This window comes from Urocitellus parryii, chromosome 7 (assembly GCF_045843805.1).
Source record: "Urocitellus parryii isolate mUroPar1 chromosome 7, mUroPar1.hap1, whole genome shotgun sequence".
In the NCBI taxonomy this organism is placed as follows: Eukaryota; Metazoa; Chordata; class Mammalia; order Rodentia; family Sciuridae; genus Urocitellus; species Urocitellus parryii.
The window spans coordinates 91451046-91458505 of NC_135537.1; the positions used below are offsets into that span (position 1 = coordinate 91451046).

Genomic DNA, 7460 nt, shown 5'->3' on the forward strand with positions numbered 1-7460 from the left:
CTGGAGTTCTAAGGTCAGGGCTTTCTACCCTTGGAAAACTTGAATTATAGGATGTGAAAGGTCCCCAAAGTTCCACCAAATCAACAGCCAACAGAGGGGTCTCTACAACTTGAGTTCTCCTGTTCTGCTCTGCAACATTCCTGTTTCATTTCACCAGAAAGAAAACAGGCTATCTAAACTGTATTTTAAAGTGGTCAAAGCCGGGCATGGGGCACTCTCCTGTAATCCTAATGGCTTGGGAAGCTGAGGCAGGAGGATCACGAGTTCAAAGCCAGCCTTAGCAACTTAGCGAGGTCCTAAGCAACTCAGTGAGACCCTGTCTCTAAATCAAATACAAAATAGGGCTGGGAATGTGGCTCAGTGGTTGAGTGCCCCTGAGTTTAATCCCTGGTACCAAAACTAAAACAAACAAACAAAAAAAACAAAAAAACAGTGGTCGAGAGTTCAACTACCAAGAGACAAAAGTAGAGCACTAATCTAATATGTACTTAAACTCCCCATTAGTTTACCCTAGACACACTTATTTCTAACTCTAGAAAAGCAGAGGAAAAGAAGAAAATAGTATCATATCCTTGAATTACTCAAAATAGCATTAATCTAACTCATTCACTCAACAATCCTATATTAAGTATTTATGGTTAAATGCCATGTGAACATACAAAAGAATCGTGAGAAGTTCACATAATTTTATTTGGTTAAAAAAACAAATTAGACAATATATAATTCCTAAATTACAAATGATGATTTAACAGGGTGAGATGACGGGAGTCGTGGTACACACCTGTAATCCCATCAGCTCAGGAGGCTGAGGCAGGAGGATTGAGAGTTCAAAGCCAGCCTCAGTAACAACAAGGCACTAAGCAACTCAGTGAGACCCTGTTTGTAAATAAAATACAAAATAGGGCGGAGGATGTGGCTCAGTGGTGGAGTGCCCAAGTTCAATTCTTGGTACCAAAAAAAAACCAAAACAGGGTAAGGATATAGCTCAGTTGACAGAGTGCTTACCTAACATGCGGTAAGGTTGTGGGTTCAATCTTCAGCAACACACACACACACACACACACACACACACACACACACACAATTAATTTAAAAAATTAAAAAGCTCAATAGTTTCAGTATTCCTACCAAAACTTTGAACTTCAACAAGATTAATGGGGGCTGGGCATGATAGTACACACCTGTAATTCACAAGATATCCATTTAAACAAAAATGAAGCTTTAAAGAGCAGCTAATCTTTCCTTGAAGGTTGAAAACAGGTGCTGTGCCTAGTTAGAATGTTATTACTTAACATGGCTGGGCACACAAAACAAAACAAATCAGAAACAACTTGGGAAGCTGAGGCAGGAGGAGCGCAAACTCCAGACCAGCCTAGGGAAGCAGCAGACCCTTTCTCCAAAAAAAGGGGGGGGGATTTGGGATGTAGCTCAGAGGCAGTATGTCCCTGGCTCCAACCCCAGGCCTGCCATAAACAGAATAAAGTAAAAATTAACTAGTTAAATAGATTAATGGGGGGAGGGGCTGGGCATGTAGCTCAGGAGTACAGTACCTGCCTAGCCCTGGGTTCAATCCCCAGCACCACAAAACAAACAACAGCGTAATGGAACTTTCTCTTTTTTTGGTACTGAAGGACTTGAACCCAGGGGTGCTTTACCACTGAGCTACCTCCCTAGCTCTTTTAATTTTTTACTTTGAGATAGGGCCTCACTAAGTTTGCTCAGGACTTTGCTAATTTGCTGAGGCTGGCCCCAAACTCGAGATCCTCCTGCCTCAGACTCCCACGTCACTAGGGTTACAGGCATGAGCCACCATGCCTGGCCTGCTTAGTCTTTTGATGCAACTCATTATTCACATCCAGTAATTTCTATTTTACATCTAAAATTATATTTTAGCAACCGATTAGGTTAAAAAGCCTATAAAGAATCTCTACTGTGAACACTTTTTTTTTTTCTTTATGTAGGAGAAATATACTACCACTCAGCCTCTACTGTAAGGCTGGCAGCCCTGAGAACCTCTTTGTTAATGTAGCATGTTATGGATGCTTTCCTGCCCCTGAAGGCATGAGGGGCAGACATTTCCACATGCAATATTGTGAACATTTTGGATTATTTCCTTTTAGGCAGTTATCTAGAAAGTTAGGTAAATATTGTATGTGGCTCTATACTGATATTTGTGTATTTAATGCCATAGCATATTTACTACTTAATTATGTGTTTCAGACATTTTCTTGGCAGTGGAGATATTGAGGATAGAACCCAGAGGAGCTTTACCACAGAACTATCCCCAGCTCTTTTAATTTTTTTATTTTGAGACAGGCTCTTGTTAAGTTGCTTAGGGCCTCATTAATTTGCTGAGGTTGGCCTGGAACTTGTGATTCCCCTGCTTCAGCCTCACAAGTCGCTAAGATTACAGGCACACACCATGCCCAGTTCATCATGGAATCACTGACAAAAGGAACATTCCAAAGCACGTTGTGATCCAACTCTCACTGTCTCTTGCAGGATAGGTGGGTGGGCTTACAAATATGCTCATTATACCCAGTGCATGTGCATGTACACACACAGTCTTACATCACAGTTTGTTATAGCTCCTCACCCAAGATCCTGCAGTATATGTGGTATAGAGCCTATTTCCTCTTTATGCATTTTTGTCCCCCAGGGCAGCTTCTGATGATTATAACTTGGGTACTGTTTACCAGGAACATTCTTTCCTTGAAGGTTGAAAACAGGTGCTGTGCCTACTTAAAATGTTTCTTCTTCTCTTCCAAACTATCATTTAGGACGTTTCTTACTGAAGTTTAGATGAAAAGATGAACAAGTGTAAATAATTTTATTTATTAATAAGAGAACTACTAAGATGTTTCCTGATAATGCAAAATTGACTCAACATTGGAAAATCAATGTAATTCACCACATTAGCCCATCAACAAGAGAAAAATATGGGGTCCCTATGAGGCTCAGTGGTAATGCAGTTGCCCTGCATGCATGAGGCCCTGGGTTTTATCACCAGCATGGGAAAAATATACATACGTAAACACACACACATGTATACATATATATTTATTTATACTCATATATACACATACATGATCACTTCACTAGATATAGAAAAACGTGATGAAATTCAGTATCTATTCATGATGAAAATTCTCAAAAACAATAAACGGAAGGAAAATTCATAAAATATAGAAAAACATACAACAAAAATTATCTGTATTGATGAAAGATTTAATGCCTTCTTCCCACATTGAGAAAAGACAAGAATGTTTATTCTCATTGTTCTTAGTCAACATTATACTGGAGGTACTAACCAGTGCAATATGATAAGAAAAGCAAATAAAAGACATACCAATTGGAAAAAAACAAAAGTGCTTTTATTCAGAGATCATATAGCTATATAATAAAACTTTCAAGAATCTGTTTTAGAGCATGCTACAGGGACACTGCTACATCGATGTTCATAGCAGCACAATTCACGATAGCAAGATTGTGGAATCAGCCTAGATGCCCTTCAATAGATGAATGGATTAAAAAATGTGGCATTTATACACAATGGAGTATTACTCTGCATTTAAAAATGACAAAATCATAGAATTTGGAGGGAAATGGATGGCATTAGAGCAGATTATGCTAAGTGAAGCTAGTCAATCTTTAAAAAACAAATACCAAATGACTCCTCTGATATAAGGGGAGGAAACAAGGACAGGGTAGGGACGAAGAGCTTGAGACGAAGATTTTCATTAACAGGGTTGAGAGGTGGGAGGGAAAGGAAACGAGAAGGGGAATCGCATGGAAATGGAAGGCGATCCTCAGGGTTATACAAAATGACATATAAGAGGAAAGGAGGGGTAAGACAAGATAATTCAAATGGAAGAAGTGATTTACAGTAGAAGGGGTAGAGAGAGAAAAGGGGAGGGGAGGGGAGGGGAGGGGGGGATAGTAGAGAATAATATAGACAGCAGAATACATCAGACACTAGAAAGGCAATATGTCAATCAATGGAAGGGTAACTGATGTGATGCAGCAATCTGTATACGGGATAAAATTGGGAGTTCATAACTCATTTGAATCAAACTGTGAAATATGATGTATGAGGAACTATGTAATGTTTTGAACGACCAACAATAATAAAAAAAAAGAACATTAAACATAAAACATAAAAAAAAAAAACTCAGTTTCCCCTTTGAGTATGATGTTGTGGGTTTTTCATATGTGGTCTTGATCATGTTGAGATAGTTTCCTGCAATTCTACTGAGTTTTTTTATTATGAATCGTTGAATTTCGTGAAATTTTTTTCTACATCAATTTCAATGATCATTTGTTTTTCTTCTTTGTTCTACTTATGTGGTTTATTACACTAATCTTCTTCATGCATTGAACCACTTTTTCATTCCAAGAATAAATTCCATTTACTAATTGTGAATTATTCTTTTAATATGCTGCATAATTCCATGCAAATATTTTGCTAAGGATTTTTAAGCAATATTTGTGAAGATTATTGGTGTAAACCTTTCTTATGCTAGTTTTGGCTTTGGTATCAGGATACTGTTGGCCTCACAGAATGAATTAGGAGTGCTTGATCCTTTGAAATTTTTTGGAAGGTTTTTTGAGAAGAATTCATGTTTAATTCTTGTTTAATTCTTGAATTCACCAGTGAAGCCATATGATTGAAGACTTTTCTTCATTGGAAAGTTCTTATTCAGTTTTAGTAGTTATATAGATCTATTCAGATTTTCCACTTCTTCATGAGTGAGTCTAGTTGTTTCTAAACATTTGCTTATTTGATCTAGGTTAATGTATTTGTTATGATTGTCTATGGTGTTTTTGTATAGCTCTTATATTTCTGTAAAACTGTGGAACTTTATAATGTCTCCACTGCATTTCTTATTTTAATAATTTGAGTCTTTGGTTTCTTAGGCTTAGTTAACAGCTATGAATTTGTTGATCTTTTCAATAAAGCAGCTTTTGCTCTTCTGGAAACAAAAAAAAAAGAATCTGTTTTAAAAAGACACTGAAACTAATAAAGTTTAACAAGTGAAATCTATATATGAAAATTAACTATATTCCCTATGTATAATCTCAATGAACATTTGGGAGTTAAAGTTAAAAATCAGTATCATTTCTAAGAACATCAAAAACATGAAGTATGATAGATTAAATCTAATAAAATATGTATAAGATTCATCACCTAAGGATTGTTTCAAATAGTAGTCAACAAACTTTTCCTAAAAGGGCCAGAGAGTAAATATTAGAGGTGTTCTAGGTCATACGTTCTATCTTGCAACTACTCAAAACTGTCGTGAAGAGTAAAAGCAGCCATAGAAAATATGTAAACAAATACAAATGATTGTGTTTTAATAAAACAATATACAGAAACAGGAAACAGGTTAGATTTGGATTGTAGAGCACAGTTGTAGCTTGTCAACCTGTGTTGTAGGATGATGCATTTAGAACATCTATTTGCTACCAGTTAAAGGTCCCCAGTCCCAGTGAAGTTACTTATGGACTTGTAGCATTTTGTGAGGTAGATACGAACCATTTCTATCCAGTGGAATAGGTATCTTCAAAGAGCTATGATCTGTTGAATACTGAATACCATTTTATATCTAACTTAGTAATCTTATCCTAATATTCCTGTTAAATTGTCTATACTGGTTTTTTAGATTTTTTTTAAATGATCATAACATCTTTTTGGTTCCCTTATTAAATACTGATCAAAATCTTTTTTATACATGTTCATTTGAGAGTGATGATTTTACCTGTATGAAAGTTATACTCCAACAATGTCAATTCTCCCCCAAATTGCTCCATGGATTTAACACAATTTGTCTATTCTCTTACAATTTATTCTTTCATATGAATTTTGGAATTGTACTGTGAAATTATCTTTAAATGAAAAAATTTAATTAAAGCTTTTATTAGAAATGCATTAAACCCTTTTTTAATTTGAAGAAAATTAACATTTGAATCTCTATTAATACTTAGTTCCATCATAAAAGCTGCGGTATTTTTATTGAGCATCTAAGCGAATCAATGGGAAACAAAGGATCTTTACAAATGATATTATTATAAATAAGAAGCAATAAGGTACAGTTAATAGAAAAGTTAAGAGTAGAGGCTCTAAAACCCTGAATCTAGCTGTATAACCTTGTACAAGTTATTTAGCCTCTCTGAGCCTCAGTTTAAATAGTAGTATTCACTCTTTAGAATTAGGATGAAGATTCAATGAGCAAATACATATCAGTGCACATAAGTGATTGACATAGAGTGTGATACAAGTGATGACTAATATTATTATAAAGTGAATGCACAGAAGTCAATCATTTTCAAATAAAAGACAGCACAAGCCACAAGATAAACCCACCAATCACAAGTACCCACTGATAACAAGAAATGTAAAAAGAAATATGCACTCTATATGAAGAAAATTTTAAAATGTAATGCAACTGAGGAACACAAAAGGAGACAAATCCCCTTTCTTAATTAGGGCAACATAATAAAGATGATACATATACTAATAAGTTAATACATTAACTTAATCATGCTAACAAAGAAAAATTACAACAGAACTGAGGATCAGGATATGACAAGTTGATTTAAAGTCCATAAGGTACAAGAAAAGACAAACAATGAGGGAGAATTAATTCCTACCAAATTATAAAACATAAAGCTACTGTGAGCAACCAATACATAAAGAGATAAGCTCTCAAAAAATCTAGAAAACAAGTGCAACTACATATTGAAATTCAGTGTAAGAATATGATAGCCTAAGGTACAAGATTTATTTTCCAATAAATGATCACAGGACCAAAAAACCCCCATACAGTAGCTGTCCATTGATTTTTTAAAAGTTTCTCTCTATATTCAGTAATTTTCATATTGTTATTTTAAAGTCATCATTATAACAGTTACCATTTACTAAGAAAATGTACCAAGCCAGCCACTATATGTACTGGGAATTTGTACATATAATAACAAGTCTACTCCTTATAGAAACCCTGCAAATTATGTGTTCCCCTAATTTTGCAGATGGGCAAGGTTCAGCTCAGAGTCTGAATGACTTGCCTGAGGTCAAATATCTAGAAAACGCAGAAGAGAACATCACATCCATGTCTTCCTGGCTCCAAAATCTTTTCCCACTATACTACCTTCTATCCACAAAATAATCCAGTTTGTTGACAAAACTCTTCAATCAGAGCAACAAAAACAGTGCCAGATAACACACTGTACATTCCAAGCAGTTACCATGAAGTAACTGTAATAAAACACAGTATATTCTTTATAGGCTTTTAAATTTTAAAATGGTGAGTATACTTAGGATCCCTATCTGATTTATACTTTACCAGGGTAGCTTCTTGGCATTTCAATTACTGGAAGACATTCCAGATCAACTACCTTATATGAAATTCTTTCCAAAAGAGGAGAGTTAATGTGAAGTCAGCATGAACCTCAACAAAATT

General features: G+C 35.4%; 1 non-coding gene across 1 annotated transcript; it reads right to left on the reverse strand.

Annotated features, from left to right (window-relative positions):
* Window positions 1-1953: 1953 nt before the first annotated feature.
* Window positions 1954-2088, reverse strand: LOC144256338 (small nucleolar RNA U109). Its single transcript, XR_013344104.1, has one exon. It is a non-coding gene; the product is annotated as a small nucleolar RNA U109 (small nucleolar RNA).
* Between the last annotated feature and the right edge of the window lie 5372 nt (window positions 2089-7460).